We start from the raw sequence: 19633 nt of genomic DNA on the forward strand, positions 1-19633 counted from the left end.
CTTTTTCTTATCTACTCACATCTCTCTCTCTCTCTCTCTCTCTCTCACAACCAATACCATTCACAGCTGCTTTTTACTTCCCATTTTTCTCAGCTTTTGTGTCTCACTCAGCCCTCGTTGCTTCCTATTCATTCCTCGGTCCATATCTATCTACTTGTTTTTTTTTTCTTTTTTTTTGTAATTAAAATATCGTAATACATTTTGTCTCTGTTTTTGCAAGGTTATTTTTTTAATTTATTGTTATGTCTTTGTTCTTCAGTTTTCTCAACATTTCGACTAAATCTGTGCTAATTTACAAACACTAATTTCTTGGGAATGCCTCTTCAGACTGGATTCAAATCTTTCAGTTCTGATTAGAATGCTGGGACAGAAACCTACAATGCACTCTGTATTAATTATGTTGCGTGCATTTAGGTGGATAGGGCTGAGCTTAACGGATAGGAACACCTTTCTTGGATCGCGCAGGTACCGAACACGTCTAGTTAAACTAAATTTAGTTAATTTTGGTTAGTTTAAGTTAGCTTATGCTAACCAATGAATATAAGTCTTCCGCTGTCTTATTTTTACAATTCCTTGATAAAAAATATATCTGTAAAAATTACGTAAATATATATATATATATATATATATATATATATATATATATATATATATATATATATATATATATATATATATATATATATATATATATATATATATATATATATATATATATATATATATATATATATATATATATATATATATATATATATATATATATATATATATATATATATATATATATATATATATATATATATATATATATATATATATATATATATATATATATATATATATATATATATATATATATATATATATATATATATATATATATATATATATATATATATATATATATATATTATATATATTATATATATATATATATTATATATATATAATATATATATATTTAATACTTGACGTGCTGTTGGAGTGTGAGCAAAGTAACATTTATGAAGGGATTCAGGGAAACCGGCAGGCCGGACTTGAGTCCTGGAGATGGGAAGTACAGTGCCTGCACTCTGAAGGAGGGGTGTTAATGTTGCAGTTTAAAAACTGTAGTGTAAAGCACCCTTCTGGCAAGACAGTGATGGAGTGAATGATGGTGAAAGTTTTTCTTTTTCGGGCCACCCTGCCTTGGTGGGAATCGGCCGGTGTGATAATAATAAAAATAATATATATATATATATATATATATATATATATATATATATATATATATATATATATATGTATGTATGTATGTATGTATGTATGTATGTATAAGCTATGACAGTCTTCCAGACTGCTGCCTCAAATATACCGGGTTGTAACAGTCTCTCAGACTGGTGCCGTCCTATCAGTGTTTACTCAAGGCACTGTCACGTGGCGACACATAACACTGCAGAACATAGGTTAATAGTCATGACTCAAGTCACATGAGTGGCCGGAACAGCAGTTACACACAGTTAACAGAGGGGAGGGGGAGACTAAAGCAAGAATAGAACGTTAAACAAAAAAAAATAAACGTTACTGCAAACAATTGTGAGAGAAACCGAGAAGAAAGATAAAGGAATATAAAAATGTACGAAACTAGAAGAAATGTTGAACACAGTAGTTCAAAAACAGTGTGAATATAAATAGCGTAGTGTCAACAACAGTGAAGAAATAACTCATTACAGAACAATATTTTATTGGAACAACATTTCACTCTGCGTAAGAGCTTTATCTTCACTGAACAAAACTTTATCCAACAGATGCTCGTTCCGTAACCTGTGTAATTTCTTCATAAAGATATACAATATTAAATATAAATATATATTACAAAACAAGATAGCCGTGGTAGTATTCCTCAAGCAGTGAGAGGGAGAGCAAGAAGTGCCAGACACAAGTCATTATATACATCCATTATCTTGGTAATGGACCTCTTCGCCTACAAAGACTATCACACTTGTATTTTGTTAAATAAAAAAAAATTACTTCCCTTGGTGGAAAACAACAGCACAATTTCGCGGTCAGAGTTGAGCTTAGAGTTCTTCCCTCATTAGAACAATTGGAGGAGGGATTGAAAAGACATTCCAGGATAAAATCCATTGAACTTCAATGATTGTAGTGCAATTATTTGAAATTAGAACGATTTCTTCCACGAATGGACCCCACTGCCTATCAGGAAACGAAGGCAATTATAAGGAAAAATGACTTTCTAGTTGCCTTGATATCGGTTCCCGGACACAGAGCCATCCATCAACAAGAAGACAAGAACGACCTTCATTCTCGGGACTACAACTGATATACTGCTGGGAAAGTGATAATATGATGTTAACAACATCTATTAAAACGAAAACAAGTTTTTTCTATATATACATGACTACTATTTTAAAGTGTTGCCTGTATTGAATACGTTTTATATCTATTTGGCACGCACAAGAACAGCCACAAGTTTTGTCATTTTCTTTGCCAGCTGTAAGCACAGGTAATCTGACGGTGGTTGAAAGCTTGCCAGGATGCTGGTACCGGCAAGGATTTTCGCCGGATGGTGACCTGTCTCTGGCTCCCTGGAGAGAGGGTCGCTGCTTTCACTGATGATGAGTGGTCGTGTCAACCCATCGAGGCTCTTGAGAACCAGTATGGAGGACTTACTTGGTAAAGATAAGTAATCAGAACCATCTGGTGGCCATATGGTGGCCAGTAGGTGTACAGAGGTATCTGTTTTTTTTTTTCAGGAATGAGTTGGCAGACTGAATTGATTACATCGTTTGTGGTGTTTGTTTCAACTAATCAGACTCATTCTAATAGGCAGTTTTCTCATACCTTATTATAATGTATGAGAACGCAAAAATTATTTATTTATTATTTATTAACAAGTCGGCCGTCTCCTACCAAGGCAGGGTGGCCAGAAAAAGAAAAATTTTCATCATCGTTCACTCCATCACTTTCTTGCCAGACGCGCGCTTAAATTACAGTTATAAAACTACAACAGCTAAATCAAGGATAATAGCTATAGGCGTGGAAAATTTATAAAACAAAGGCTACGAGTAAAAGGAACATGGAGTCATACCGATAAAAATGAGAATAGCCAAGAAAAAACGGAAACTAAGTAGAAAATCTAGGAAATGCTCAAGAAATAGACAAAAAAAAATTCAAAAATGACATAGCAGCAAAGGATAAAACACTGTTTATACGGCTGTATAAGAACGTAAGATAGAAAATGACATTAAGATACTAATTAATAAAGCTAAAAAATGAGTAAGATAACTAAGAAAAGATAACAGGGCAGGATACGAAGGAGTAATTAGAAGGCTGGAAAAAGTCTTTCCCGGAGAAGATACCAAGAGGTGGAGAAAAGCATGAAGAGCGAAGTTTAGAAGAAATTTCAACAACAAAATAGAAAGCCTGAGGATCCCTCAGAAATGTAGATGTGAGAAAAGTACTAGAAACAGAATGGTTGTCTCCTCGGATATTAAAAGACTGAACGTACAGAAAATCAGATGGAGGTTCAGAGATAGTTAATATAGGATCATAAGTTTACTAGATTTACATCACATAAAAGCTGATGTTACTTGGACCTGCCTAGCATGGGCCAGTGCACCTGCTGCAGTGCTCCTCCTTTCTGACGTTCTTATGAAATAGAGCCAGAGAGGAAGGGCTAAATAGAATGTATCTTTCTCGACGGAAAGAAAACATTTGACACAGTACCACACACATGTGCGACAGTTGCGTATCTTTATTGATGAAACGTTTCGCCTACACTGTAAGCTTCTTCAGTCAGATACAAAGTGAGCAGTAGTAATGAAATAAGGATGATGTAATCAGTCCATCAACCTTGGAGAAAAAGTATTTGAGGTGGTCAGTCCCTCAGCCTGGAGAAGAGTTTAGCTCCATGGTCTGGAACGATATCGTTCCACACACACACACACACACACACATACACACACACACACACACACACACACACACACACACACACACACACACACACACACACACACACACACAGCAAAGAGGTGAGGCCAGGAGCTATCATTCGACCCCTGCAACCACATATAGGTGAGTACACTCTCTCTCACTCAGTTAAGTATTCCACACTAGACAAAGATTGATTACTTCCATTAACCAGAAAGTATTTAAAGGGAGATTGAATTCGATAACTTCAGATAACACATTTTAATATAAAGTGACTTACTCGAACATCAGAATGGTAAGTGTATCACTGGAACATCAGAATGGTAAGTGTATCACTGGAACATCAGAATGGTAAGTGTATCACTGGAACATCAGCATGGTAAGTGTACCACTGGAACATCAGAATGGTAAGTGTATCACTGGAACATCAGAATGGTAAGTGTATCACTGGAACATCAGAATGGTAAGTGTATCACTGGAACATCAGAATGGTAAGTGTATCACTGGAACATCAGAATGGTAAGTGTATCACTGGAACATCAGAATGGTAAGTGTATCACTGGAACATCAGAATGGTAAGTGTATCACTGAAACATCAGAATGGTAAGTGTATCACTGGAACATCAGAATGGTAAGTGTATCAATGGAACATCAGAATGGTAAGTGTATCAATGGAACATCAGAATGGTAAGTGTATCACTGGAACATCAGAATGGTAAGTGTATCACTGGAACATCAGAATGGTAAGTGTATCACTGGAACATCAGAATGGTAAGTGTATCACTGGAACATCAGAATGGTAAGTGTATCACTGGAACATCAGAATGGTAAGTGTATCACTGGAACATCAGAATGGTAAGTGTATCACTGGAACATCAGAATGGTAAGTGTACCACTGGAACATCAGAATGGTAAGTGTATCACTGGAACATCAGAATGGTAAGTGTATCATTGGAACGACATCACTTTGTTAAGTAGTCTATTGAAAATATAAACACTTAAGCAGTATAATGTGATCCTTTATTGACAACGTTTCGCCCACGCTGTGGGCTTTATCAGGTCACAAACAGATCTCTTGGTGACTTGATCAAGCCCACTGCGTGGGCGAAACGTTGTCAATAAAGGATCACATTATACTGCTTAAGTGTTTATATTTCCATTGTGTCGGTATTTTACACCATTTATTTCCAAGTAGTCTATTGAAGGACATCACTTTGTTAAGCAGGCTATTGAACGACATCCACATATTAGGTGAGCTTCTGCAACAACAATAATATGCAATACCAACTACTGCAACATCAAAATGTTAATTAGACTACAGTAACAACATCAGTGTGAACATTACACACAGTTCACACTCTCGAAACTTATAATCCATTATACGAAATCTTTTCTGAACAATACTGTGGCAACAGCTCTAAAAATATATATACATGAATATTTTATAATCTATAACACGAAAGTTAAAGTCCTGTGGATGGAGCTTTCAAGTTTATTTTAAGGATTTGAATTAACAGGTTTCATGTTTAATGTAACTGGGCAGGGAAAGGTCCACCTAAAATAGCCTCTCCGTCAACAGTAAATTAGGATTACATCTATAGGAATTATTTATATTTATAAATAGCCAAATACGACTGGTGTTATCGGTTAATATTAATTTGTTTTAATATAATGCCAACATTTCTTAGTTACAATTTGTATATATTACGTTTTCTTCTTTAAAAATCTAGCTGTGGGATGCAGCTAAAATCCAACTACCAAAATACACCTCCAGGGAAAATGTTAATGGGCGGAATATTTATGCGAGAATATTATTTTTTAACACTCTGGCCGTCTTCCACCGAGGAAGGTTAACCCAAAGAAGCGGAAACACATTCCCCACTATACATCCACTCGCTGTCTTGCCAGAAGTAAGCTGATATCACAGCTCAGATAACCCTGTGTGCTGCAACATCCCCACTCCTCTGGAGTGCAGGCACTGTACTTCCCACCTCCAGGACTCATTCATGTCTTGCTAAGTGGTTTCCTTGAATCCCTTCATAAATGTTATTATTTTTACACTCCAACAGCACGCAACGCCATCAAAAGCAATCGTTTCCATTCGCTCGTATCTAACGCGCTCATATAGCTGCTAAATGCTGGATGTTCGAACCTTCTACATTAAAAATCTCCTTCGTACTTTTCTCGAATCTTTCCTGGCAAGATCCTTACCTCTACATTAATACAGATTATTGTATAATTATCTGAATGTGTTTATTTTTACTTATACAGTGTTGAAAGACTACAGTTCTTTGCTGTACAGATAACAGGAACATCAACATAATCATCGTTACAATATAAAAAAAAATACAAATACATTCTTGTATTTGTGTCTGCTCTGAATTTTACGCGCATTATGACATTATTTTGTTATTAAGAGAAACATGCAGAGACGAGATTTTCACATATCACATAGTACATGTGAAATACTCACTATCCAAAATCGAATGTTACATCTCATTTCACGTCTTTTCCATTTACTGAAATGCTTTACTGAACGCAGATTTCAACATCGGTTTTCTGACGTTTCTCCGAACTTTCATAACACTCAGAATAGTAACCGGTGAGCACAGAGTAAACCTAGTAACGCTGACTGTACGGTTGCTCATCTTGCGATTGTTGGGAAATTTAAAACAAGCTTTTTTGTTGCTGTGTTTTTTTCATAAAAAAATTCTGCAAGTCATATAGCAGAATCCAGAATATGTTGAAGTTAGCAACCTCTCTCTCTCTCTCTCTCTCGAACTCAGTCGTATCTCCGCTACAGTTACAGAAGAGGACCATTCTGGAATCTGATTCTTTTTGGTTCTACTTCGGTTCCAGTATCACTTTACGTACATCGTCTGGAATGAACTGACCAAATGCGTCCTGTTTTCTGATAAGGGTTTTTCTGTATTTACCTGATCTTGTGAAATCTTCACTAGACCGAACTAGATAAAACAGTTTTATCATTAGGTGATGTATTTTGTTTGGCTTTGGTTTTAAACAGAATTATGTCGTATCCTTTGTAAGTTTGGCCCTTTTTACGAACGATATCACTTTTCGTCTATACCTGTTTCTCCTTAGAGTGTATAATTACCTGGGTCATCAGCATCATCTGTCACATCATCTTGCTGTCTCCGTTGCTCTAATGATATGCTATGCATGTCTATCTTAACAATGGGGTCTACTTGTTGTTACATGCCTAAATATATTTAATTACATGTTTGCTTAAAAACGGAGGCGACATTTTTCAAACTGAAGAATATGGCATTACAACCTTCTCTGAGACTGCTACCATCAATACATAAATAACCCGCACATAGAAGAGAGGAGCTTACGACGACTTTCGGTCCAACTTGGGCCATTTACAAAGTCACACCGAAACGTCGGACCGAAACTTCGTCGTAAGCTCCTCTCTTCTATGTGCGGGTTATTTGTGTATCGTTCCAGTCACGGTATTGTGCTTTTTTTGTTATTTGCTACCATCAACCTTTGAGAATACTACCATCAACCTTCTTTGAGAATGCTACCATCAACCTTCTTTGAGAATGCTACCATCAACCTCCTTTGAGAATACTACCATCAACCTTCTTTGAGAATGCTGCCATCAACCTTTGAGAATACTACCATCAACCTTTGAGAATGCTACAATCAACCTTTGAGAATGCTACCATCAACCTTCTCTGAGAATGCTACCATCAACCTTTGAGAATGCTACCATCAACCTTTGAGAATGCTACCATCAACCTTTGAGAATGCTACCATCAACCTTTGAGAATGCTACCATCAACCTTCTTTGAGAATGCTACCATCAACCTTCTTTGAGAATGCTACCATCAAAGAATATGCTTGTATCATCTATATCTTTTGTGAGATTCCTTAAAAGTTTCCTCCAGTATTGTTTTGACGAGAAAACCAACTGTGGCTAGTGCAGTACTGAACTTACAATAATTCATGGTTTTGCTTATATTATTTTTCAAATTCTTATCATGTGATTACTCAAAGGTTTTGTCACAATGTTTCCTTAGTGTCTGTATTCTTCTTCCTTAATGGTAATGATTTCTTCAATTAAATATTTTCCCGAGTTTACACAATTCTAAGTATTACGACAGAGCATTAGAATGCTGAGCCTAGCAGAACTAGCTAGTCCAGATTTAGAGTCCTAGATGTGTTATTATTTGTGGAAAATATTATATATATTTCGAAAATACAGTGTATTTTGCATGTAAATTAGTGAAACATATTGTAGCTAATAAAAATTAATTTGTGAATAAAAAAGGAACCAGCGAGTGTTAGCGTCGCTTCGAGAGGGAGACGCCATATTTTGAACTGGGTAAGACAGACGTTAGTAAAAATCGGAAGAGTTTTCGTCGCTCTGGAGGTTAAATTGTATTTGAAACCTCTCAAATACGAGCAGAAATTGTTGTAGGTGCAGTCCTGCAGAATGTGAGAAACCAACAATTGGACAGGACTCCGAAATTAGATGGGAAAAGAGAAAATAAGTACACCACCCCCCAGATAAGTAATGTCTTTATATGTTGAAATTTCTGGCCAGTAGTTTCTTCATATTTTAGGCAGGGGGTTGCGTATGACACACCAAGTAATCTCCAGACAAATTGGTGAGTAACAAATTGGTGAGTGTTATTAATATAAATTCTGATATATAAATATATGTATTCATTAACGCAAATAAATAACAAAAAGGCACAATACCGTGACTGGAACGATACACAAATAACCCGCACATAAAAGAGAGAAGCTTACGACGACGTTTCGGTCCGACTTGGACCATTGACAAAGTCACACTGACTTTGTCAATGGTCCAAGTCGGACCGAAACGTCGTCGTAAGCTTCTCTCTTTTATGTGCGGGTTATTTGTGTATTCATTAACGCAATTTAACATACAGTCCATATAATTTATATTAATAGTTTACCAGAATTACTGGTGATGTATTTCATTTGGAATTAATATAGGTCCAGAGTGACTTGTGGAAATATGAGAGTAGTAGGCATTCGAAGGGGGACATTTTTCGCGACCTAGGATGTCCTAAAATTCCTACATGTCTGTAACTGATAAGAACTAATTATCTTTGTTACAAATTACTGGTATGTATCTCATGAGGTTCATCCAGGTAATTTTAATTTTCCACATTATTATTATTATCATCATCAAAACTAAGCGCTAAATCAGATGTATTGTTGCTCGGCTGCTGGCTCACTCACCCTCCAAAAATAAGACATATTCATCATTATGAACATCTTGTCACACTCGGGTGTCGTCTGGATAATTTTCTTGTGTCTCTGTTAACCCTGGCTGATTTTGTCATGTCACTGGTTGTAAGTGAAGCTTTCTTATCAGTTTAAACAAAACATGCATCAAAATGGCGTTCTTTGATAACAGTGAAGAAAAAACAAACGCTGCAGAATATGTGTTTATTATGGCAACATTTCGTTCGAGTAGAGCTTCGTCTAACAAAACAAAATATAAAAAAATCAGTATTCACTAAGCCCAAATTTGATGAGTGTTATATGCATTTTACTTCTGTAATGTCTAAGAGTGAAGCAGAGTGGGACCTGCGTAAGCCCAAAGGATCATGGGCCATACTAGGCCAGTTTAACAGCAGTCAGTTCTCGCAACGAGATAAATACAGGGTCAGAAATCAGTATTTCCCATTTGTTTGCTGAGCCACCTCGTTGCAACCCAGTTTTTGCAGTTTGCCTAATTGTGGTTAAAATGTAATTTATAGGTCTCTTACGCAACCAAGTGTAACAAATACATAGGTGGTTTTGATAAGGACATGCCTTGTAAGGGTCAGTAGGCCTGCAGCGGTGTTCCTCCATTCGTATGTTCTAACCTAACATTCTAATTTAAAGCAAATATAATAGGTCTAAATATAACAGCTTTGGTAGAGGTGACATTTAGTCGCTTTTAATATCGAAATCGTATAGCATTTTATTTTTACATTACTGCATTATATTTCGTTGCTGCTGGTGATGGGCTCCTACATCGAATTTGAATATCTGTCCTCAGACGCTGTACTTAAATAAAACAATCGTGAACGGCATCAGTCTTCAATGACTGATGTATCGTATGAAATGGTTGAAACGTTTCTTGACTCAAACATGAAGCAAAAGTGATATTTGAGAAACATTCCTAATTGTAAGTCTCGTAGCTGAGTTTTACAGTAGTGAACCTGCGACCAGTCAGGACCATATAAATATTATTATTATAATCAAGAGGGAAGCGCTAAACCCAGAGGATTATACAGCGCCTGGGGGGTGATGTGGAAGGCATTCAGGCTTAATTTGGGAAACTGGAGCACAGATCCAATTCCCTAAATCAAGAGCCCCTCACCAACGTCAAGGAACCTTCCTTGAGGGGACCATATAAACAGAGGCTGGACGGGAACTAGGATGCTAGGCTCGTTACACTAAGACACTAGACGAGGAAGGTGACAGACCTTGGGTTTCTGTTGCTTACACGAATATGAACCTAATTGCTCTTTCAGAACACTTGATTCTCTTCCTTCACAGACCATGTTTTTTTCCGATCTCCTGGGGACGACACATTACTGTCTGGCCAAGATCTTACAATTGCTGAGCTTTGCAAATGTACAATTTTTCACTGGGAGTAAATATGGTTGACAAAAAATGTCTACGTTATATAATTTTTGAAATGTAAACAATAATACATTTTTTCAACATTCTCAAATATAACTATTATTGATACTGTTTAGCATATTTATGTTCATACAATGTTTTATTTTTTATTTTTTTTTAAAACAAGAATACAGAAAATTTACATAGAGTTCCACTCGACGCATATGAAGAAGAAGTTCATATTGCAATACTCACCAGTACACCTTTTTAGGTGTGTGTCAGTGGGGGTGTTGTGGGCTGGTATGGGCGTGTTGTGGGCGGGTATGGGCGTGTTGTGGGTTGATATGGGCGTGTGGGAAGCATCATCCGCGCAACTGTATCTTCCACACAATGTTGATCATTAAGCTAGGGGAAATTTTAGTTAGCAGAGGTTTGCTCTAGAGCTCTGAGGACAAGGCTCTCTAGGTTCACAAAATATGCACAGGATTTGCGGGCCCTGGACTCTGTTTCAAGCTTGCAATTTGCTAAGCATTATAATTACCACGATTAATTCCTGAATACACTATATTAGCTTAGAGATCGCAAAGCAGACTTTTAATGCTTTGAGATTTATCTTTAATCCGTAAAGTAAGCCGTAATTTAATAAAGACTAGAATTCATGAAGCTGGTCTTAAAACCATCCATTAAGTCTTGGATCCGTGAATGAGGTTATAAATCTAGAACAGGTCTTTAATATATATCGTAGTTTTCAAAACAACGTATTTGGTCTTCAACATGTATTTGAGACTTGAAATTCGAAGGAAGTCAAAGGGTAAGTCTTATAGCACCAGTTATAAGCTGTCTAATCCAAAGAAATATATTTTATTTGATTAAAGTCTTAAATCTCTGCTGTACGCCTTGAATCCTTTCTGTAGTTCTTCAGTTCTTTGTGAAGGTCTTAACTAGGAGGCTAGCTCTTGAAGTCGTAAAAACATTTCCCTGAATAGAATCTCAATTTATAATGCTGCCCATAAATGAGAGGAGCAGGTTTGGAATTTATTACACAACCCTGGACCTGAAGAACAGGCCCTCAACAGAGACAAAATTCTTAATGTTGCACAAGTTCCAGCTGACTCGTCAGGTGTTTTAGACTATTGCTCCTCGCCGGCTAATGTCTGTTTATTTAATCACTTCGCATTGATAGATATATTCTTGAGATTTTCAGCCCCTAAACTCTCTGACAGCTATTGATTTGCGGCTTTTGTTTCAGGGTGGATTCTTCAAGATTACATGAGTTTACAGAACCGCAGTTTTTGTATGTAATTATATCCAGGGAAAGTGTTAACTTGTCGAGTCTATCTGCGTACTAAATATGTATCGGTACTTTGTATTGAGCTCGACTAACAACTGATGTCCTTTCCTTCAGGTCAGATCTACCAAGGTAAAATATATTTCACAGGCTAAAGAGAACCACACAAGTCGTGCCTGCAGTTCTGTTGTATGTATAGCTGTCATGTTGTAGAGGGAAGGTCCATTACCCTGCCGCACGCATCTCTCCCACACACACCTCACACACTAATTTTTGTGAAGCCTCCTTAACACTTTGCATTGACAGAGTTAACTGCAGTAGGTAAATTTGGTAAGTACATGACTTTGGTGTCTTCTTTCAAAGTTATTATTGTTATTTTTAATACGTAAATACGTTAAGTCATAACTAGGAAGCTGTATCTTCTTGCAATGAAATTGTTTAGATAATGATTATTATTACTGTTTTTTTTTTTTTACTATATTTTCTTAACTTACTGAGCAGTGCTGTCTTAACAACACGTTGAAAGCCCAGAATTCTCTAAATACCGAAACACTCGCTAAAATGCATCGACAGCAAACAAAAAAGAACGACAGGTGTAGAACACTAAACAGCTTCTAGGATACACACAACAGTGAGGCAATGGGAAGACAGCAATACAGAGTGACAGGAGGTTGTGGGGGACGGTGGGAGGGAGGTACTCGCGCGAGGCACCGATCAGACGAGGACTGAGGTAGGACCTGCACACAGATTCTCGCCCCAGCCACTCAACGCACTGCCACGAGTCACCAGCAGCACTAAAAACAATAACGCTTCCCTTAAGAAACTCTTGTTTTCTCTTAATATTTGATAACCTGTTGAGGAAGGTCAGTGACAAGCGCAGCATTTGGCTGATGCATCAGTGATTACCCACTACACCACATCTCTCTCATTTCCTTGTGCTATATTCTCTTATCTGTATCATAACTTCCTTCATAATGACTTATGTACACACATCAGATTTTCAAGTAAGCACAATGTGAGATCCCTCATTGATTAACTCTTTCTGCGTCACGCTGGGACGTTTTCACCACCTACGTCCACCACCACAGGCTTTGTCTCAGTCTTCAGTCCAGGTCCTGATCCAAATCTGTGTTGTAGCAGATGAGTCAACATTTTGCGGAGGTTGAGTGCGCCTGAATCAGAAACAAAGATATGTCTTCAGTCTGTGTTTGAAGTTTTTCTGGTTACGAGCTGTTCAAGCCTGTGTTGGGATTTTCACGTCTGAGTAACCTGTAAAACAATTATTTAACATCAGCCAACGATTTCTTGTAGAAATAAGAAAATTACCTGGTGCATTCTTCAAATACTCATGAAGAATGTACCGTACCATGTCTGCATCCACTACTGGCCCTTCAGTCCCAGGACTACAAAATTCCACGACTGTCTACCCAGTACCACTACTGACACCTCACTCCCAGAAATACAACGGCTGAAGAGGCCAAAGGCTTCGTGAGCCGTTACCCACTAGCAAAATGAATTTAAAAACCTGTCATCGCTAGCCTAGATAACGAAAAGGCTAATGACCATTTCTCCGGACTTGAAACGAAAGAAAACCTCTCCTATAGTAACATCATATACTCCAGGGAACTACACACAAGACTGCAGTTGTACAGTAAAATTAGCTTGCGGTCCTCCCTACATCTCAACTAACCAAGTACTTGATTTCATTAAAACACACGTCAACAAGAATGGCATCCCCTCAGACCTATACCAACCACCTTCATAAGCCTCATAAATGGATCCTCAACCCTTCAACCATGAACAAGTTTCCATATCGCCACTCCACAGCCTTGTGAAATACCCTGCTAAGCTACAGCGCCTGTCACCATCATCACTGCTGTGCTGCTCTCATCCGTGTTGTCATCGCCTGTGTTGTCCTAGTCTGTGTTGCCCTAGCCTGTGTTGTCCTAGCCTGTGTTGTCCTAGCCTGTGTTATCCTCGCCTGTGTTATCCTAGTCTGTGTTCTCCTCGCCTGTGCTGTCCTAGCCTGTGATATCCTCGTCTCTTGCCCTCGGCGCACCGCTGCTGGGTTAAGCCCTGGCATTATTTTTACGACTTAAGACACTGCTCTGACACTGCTCTCCAGTGCTATTCTTCGTCTGTACCCCGCTCTCTTTTTTACTGAGACTATGACTGTCCCCGTTTCATATTGTTCCATACTATGAAACTGAACTCTTCTCCAAGCAGAGGGACTGACCGCCTCAAAAACTGATAATACGAAGCTGATGGACTGATAACATCTTTACCCCTCCAATACTGTTTTCATATTTATTCTTCTCTGCATTCGACTGGCGAAACGTTCTAACAATAAAGACACCCAACTGGATGAATATGATAATGGTATACAATATAGACAAGTGGATAAATAAGACACATATGCAACAGTTAGGCATCTCTATTCCTAGACGTTCACCTATACAGGAGGCTTCCTCAGTCGAGTAGAGAAGTCAGCAGAAGCAGTCGAGTTGTGAAGACAATGTAATCAGTCCATCACCCAACTGTTGAACATGTGTCTTCCTCGTTCATCATCATAGTACTTTACAGCGGCATTACTACACATACAAAATTCATGATGGAGTGCATCTTTATGCCGTGTAACCGGCAAGACTGACTGCCAGAGTAGAATTGACTGTCTAGTGACTTGCGGTCATAGCATCGAGCTTCTACCACTCTACGATGAATGACCCACTCGGATTTAGCGCTTCATATAATAAAGTCATCTCATATAATAAAGACATTTACGTACTCTGTGATGAATTATATAGAAGTTGTGAAGCTTAAATTATCTCATCAATGCAAGTCACATCAACAGCAGTGCCAGGACGTAAGAGTGACTTCAGTAAAAATAATGCCAAAATAAATTCCTTTCGATATAAATAAAACAGAGATTATTCAGCAGCACTGTTACTCATTACACTGTCACACTGACTCAGTGACCACTGTCTGATATTCTCATGATCTAAGGAATGGCAGAATAAAGTACACATGCCCTAATTTTAAGTAGTTGTTGGTTTTCCTGCGCATTATCCAGTGTTCATTTCTGAACGTTCCTTATTATATATATATATATATATATATATATATATATATATATATATATATATATATATATATATATATATATATATATATAATATATATATAATATATATATATATATATATATATATATATATATATATATATATATATATATATATATATATATATATATATATATATATATATATATATATATATATATATATATATATATATATATATATATATATATATATATATATATATATATATATATATATATATATATATATATATATATATATATATATATGTGCTAAGATTGGTTAAATTAGATCAGGTTGCATAAAACTATAAAAAATGTGTAAAGCTAGGAATCATATATCTTCGTACAACAACAACACTAATAATATTAACATGTTTTGCAAAATGACGCGAAGATACAATAATAAAAGATATTATTGTATTTAGGGTACTAGAGAATTTTTGAGTGCTCACGTTTGACCATTTTTGTGATACTGCACGAAAATCAAACAAAAACACAAACGCAATTATTTCTTATTACAGCAGCAAGAAGATTGTATAGCTGAACATTTTTTTTATTATTAAACATTCACAGTAAATCAGGGAACGGGTGGGGTTTGAACCCATGGCGAGTGAGTTCTAAAATACAGTGATTTGTTTACGATCTTGTTATTACGATTTCGCGAGACGTTACTGCATGTATCCTGTAAAATCGGCTCAGACTATCTTTACAGCGCTGCTGAAGAATCACTCTTTAACATAACAGCACTAGTTCATAAAGCGCTGTATGGTAAAGCACGGTAATTCACTGCTGGTTTGAGTATGTATCACGAGAATGGGAGAAACCCACTCACAACACTCTCTCATACTACCTACACAATAAGAACTTGTCTTGGATTCCACAGAATAAAGGCTTCTGTCCCAAATAAGATCGTTGTGCTCATTGGGGAAGCCAGGTATAGATACTCAAAAATTAGGGACAAAGGAATTAATGTACAATTGCTATGGATCCCATCACACATTGGATTACTCCTTCATGATAAAGTTGATATGTTAGCCAAGAAGAGTATCGAGAAGGAGAATGTAGAATATAACTTAGGTATAACTGTGTCTAGCATTAGGAATAATATTAGGAGAGAAGTAAATAATGAAAATGATTGTTATAGGAATGCAGTTAGAAGCCTGAGTAGATCTATAACCCACTATGATAACATGAACGTAGATAAGTATGTGTATGGAGCAACTTGCAATGTGAACAGACTGACTGATGTTGTAGTGGCCAGGCTTAGGCTTGGTTACAAGTACTTCTGGCAGTTTGGGAGACACACAGATGATGATCAAACTAAATGTAAATTATGTGATCAGGCATATGGTCACTCTCTTGAACACTATGTGCTTAATTGTCCACTTATTGAGGAATACAGAGACAGACAGTATAATAACCTATGTGACATGTCAAGATATCTTATTAATGAAAATAAGATACCAGATATACTAAGCAAATTTCCTAAATTTGCTTGTAACAGATAAGTGAACTATAGATATGTAGATATAAATCCATATGTATTCCTGTTAACCCTTTGGGGCCTAGTTCCTAGGCCTTTTGTGTATCCATATGCTCTCGCGCTACCGTCCACAGGATGGATATGGGGTGCACAATAAACTAGCCACTTCGGTGGCAAAATCTAAAATCTAAATCTTGTTAAATACTTCAGTTGTCAATATCTTTTTCTTTATCGTCGTTTCATCAGTAGCATCAATAATTTATTAGCCAAAAGGACAGATATTACAGCCCCAACAATAGATATAATGATGTGAGTGTCCCGAGGCTGCTTCACACTTCTACGACTTATTAAATTAAAACCCCGGCATAACCTAGTAAGATTTATACCCGTTTAACAAATGGTTTAATTTTTGAAATCTAAACATACAAATACGTACTGTATGTTAACAGTTTATAAATTTTATGATAAATTAGTACATTTTTTAGACGGAAAAGCTATTTTTCATTTTATACAGCTGTTTAAAAGCTACTTTGCAATCATTGAGCTTTTCCTGAAATCAAATTGAGGAAAAATAAGACTCTTGGCTGTGTGTAAGTCTACGGCAGTGGCCGCCTCGCCAACAATACCATTATCCAGTTCAAGGTCGAGTGGAGCAGAGCAGAATTACATCGTCGGCAACACACAGCCATTACTCTGAGTTAGTCAGGAGAGTAAGAACCAGGCAAAAATCGCAGTTGGCAAACACACAAATGTATCAAGATGCAAAAAAAAAAAAATCGAAGAAAGGTGTATACGGAATCCCAAAAAATATATTATTAAAAATAAAATAAGCAGTAACTTGCACTTCCAGGGATCAGTGTAGATTTATGGCGGTAAGACGGGTGGTCGTTGGTGGCCCTGGGTGGCCCTGGGTGCAGTTCTTAAGAAGGCTGATGTATGGGAGTCAGGTGGCCATGTAACCTCATCTCAATTTCATACAGATTTCTCCATTTACTTTGTTCTTCCCATTTTCTAAGTTGAGGAGGGTCCCAGTGAAGGAATCGAAATAATCGCAGTTCTGTTTCTCGTCTGTTGTCAAAATATACAAACATACATATACACACATACTGTGGAAAATTGCATTTACTTGGATGTATCATTATATACATAACAGTAAATGAACATAGATAATTATTATTTATCAGTTAGACAAGTAGGAATTTGGGACACCTAGGTCGCAAAAAATGTCCCCCTTCGATACCTACAACTGTCATATCCACAAGTTGCTCTGGACCTATTAATTAAATGAAATATACATCACCAGGAATGCTGGTAAATATATAAATTTGTGGACTGTATATTAAATTAAAAAATGATTATATATAAATACACATTTATGTAACAGAAGGAGAATATATCTTAATCATAACACCAATTTGACTGGAGATTAAGTTGTATCATACTCAGAAAACCTCACTGTCTATACATGAAAATAACAACTGGCCAGAGTTATAACATAACAGACTTATCTGAGGTTCCTGGAGCTGTCTTGTCCAGTCGCCTGATATTTCAAGTTATGCAGGAATGCACATCCAACAATTTCGCCTCCTATTTGAGAGGTGTCAGCCCAATTTTAGCCTCGAGAGCACGAAAATTCCTTCCCATTACACTAACGTTGTATCCAATTCAAATTAACAATGGCGACTGTCCTCTTTTTAAAAATACACTTTCATTAAATAAGAACATAAGAAAGGAGGAACACTGCAGCAGGCCTGTTGGCCCATACTAGGCAGGTCCTTTACAATTCATCCCACTAACAACATTTGACCAACCCAATTTTCAATGCCACCCAAGAAACAAGCTCCGATGTGCAAGTCCCTCTCAAATCCAACCCCTCCCACTCAAATATAGGGCATCTATTTACCTATAAATTATCGTATTTCCGGAAAATATACAGTATTTTCCACACATACATATCTCATTTTCTATCTCTTTTTATTTTTCGATACTATCTAGAATACTCAAAGTGTGAACCATTTACACGGACACACTTGCTTCCTCTTGTCTTTAAACGATTTTGAAGTTTTCCAACAAATCTTTATCTGTGCTTCACTGTGTTGTGTTGCTCCTGGCGAAACATCTCAGCTCCGTCTCGCTCACTTTTCTCTCTACCTGCACTCATTGTTCGATGTGGATATAAAATACTTGCAACAAAAAGGGAAATCTAAAAAAAAGAAAGGAAAAAATTACCATTTGAAATGGCCTGGTATATATGTATACTGATTATTCTTCATTAGACTAATATATATATATATATATATATATATATATATATATATATATATATATATATATATATATATATATATATATATATGGAGGGATATGTTGTGTATCTTTATACGTATCTTTATACGTATCTTTATACGTATATGCTTCTAAACTGTTGTATTCTGAGCACCTCTGCAAAAGCAGTGATAATGTGTGAGTGTGGTGAAAGTGTTGAATGATGATGAAAGTATTTCCTTTTTGGGGATTTTCTTTCTTTTTTGGGTCACCCTGCCTCGGTGGGAGACGACCGACTTGTTGAAATAAATAAATATATATATATATATATATATATATATATATATATATATATTTGTAGTCTTAGTGACCGTGCACAAGTGCTGGAATTCTGAAGCCGACTGGCTGAGGCGTTCTCGAGTTGTGAGTAAAATAAAAACTATTAGTTGGAATAAGGAAAAAAAAAAAGAAAAAAAAAACAGGTCAACTCTTGAAGTTCCTCTTCGAGAATACCAACAAGACATTTTTTTTTTGTAATTAATTATTAGATTTCTATCGTTTTTACATCACGGTAAATTTATTATGACGTAAATATAAAAAAAAAATTGGAGAAATTCATATAATTTGAGAATTTATATTGAGTTATTGATGAAGAACCTAAGATTATAAGAGTTAATACTGGGTTAATTTTTTTTTGTGAAATGATACATTGTTAAATATTTTAAGATGTAAGCAAAATATTTATACCCACGTATTTTTTTTTTTTTTTGCGGGGGAGAGGAGTAAAATGCGGAACGTTCAGTAGAATGCATGGAATCTGGATCTATCATCAGTAAATATTGAATCATGCAGCCCGCTTGGCCAGTCGTACCGAACATAAATAAAAGCGCCTTTTGCATTTCTACTGATGGCAAAATAAGTTAAATTAATTTAGGAT

At 36.4% G+C, this 19633-nt stretch overlaps 1 protein-coding gene across 1 annotated transcript in view; it reads right to left on the reverse strand.

Moving 5' to 3' along the window:
• Positions 1-12612, reverse strand: part of LOC138854301 (neuronal acetylcholine receptor subunit alpha-10-like) — a 287750-nt gene extending 275138 nt beyond the window's left edge. The window contains exon 1 of the mRNA XM_070096542.1: positions 10810-12612. The gene's annotated coding sequence lies outside the window, so the exon portion shown is untranslated. The remainder of the gene's footprint in view (positions 1-10809) is intronic.
• Between the last annotated feature and the right edge of the window lie 7021 nt (positions 12613-19633).

This window comes from Cherax quadricarinatus, chromosome 54, assembly GCF_038502225.1.
Source record: "Cherax quadricarinatus isolate ZL_2023a chromosome 54, ASM3850222v1, whole genome shotgun sequence".
Taxonomy (NCBI): Eukaryota; Metazoa; Arthropoda; class Malacostraca; order Decapoda; family Parastacidae; genus Cherax; species Cherax quadricarinatus.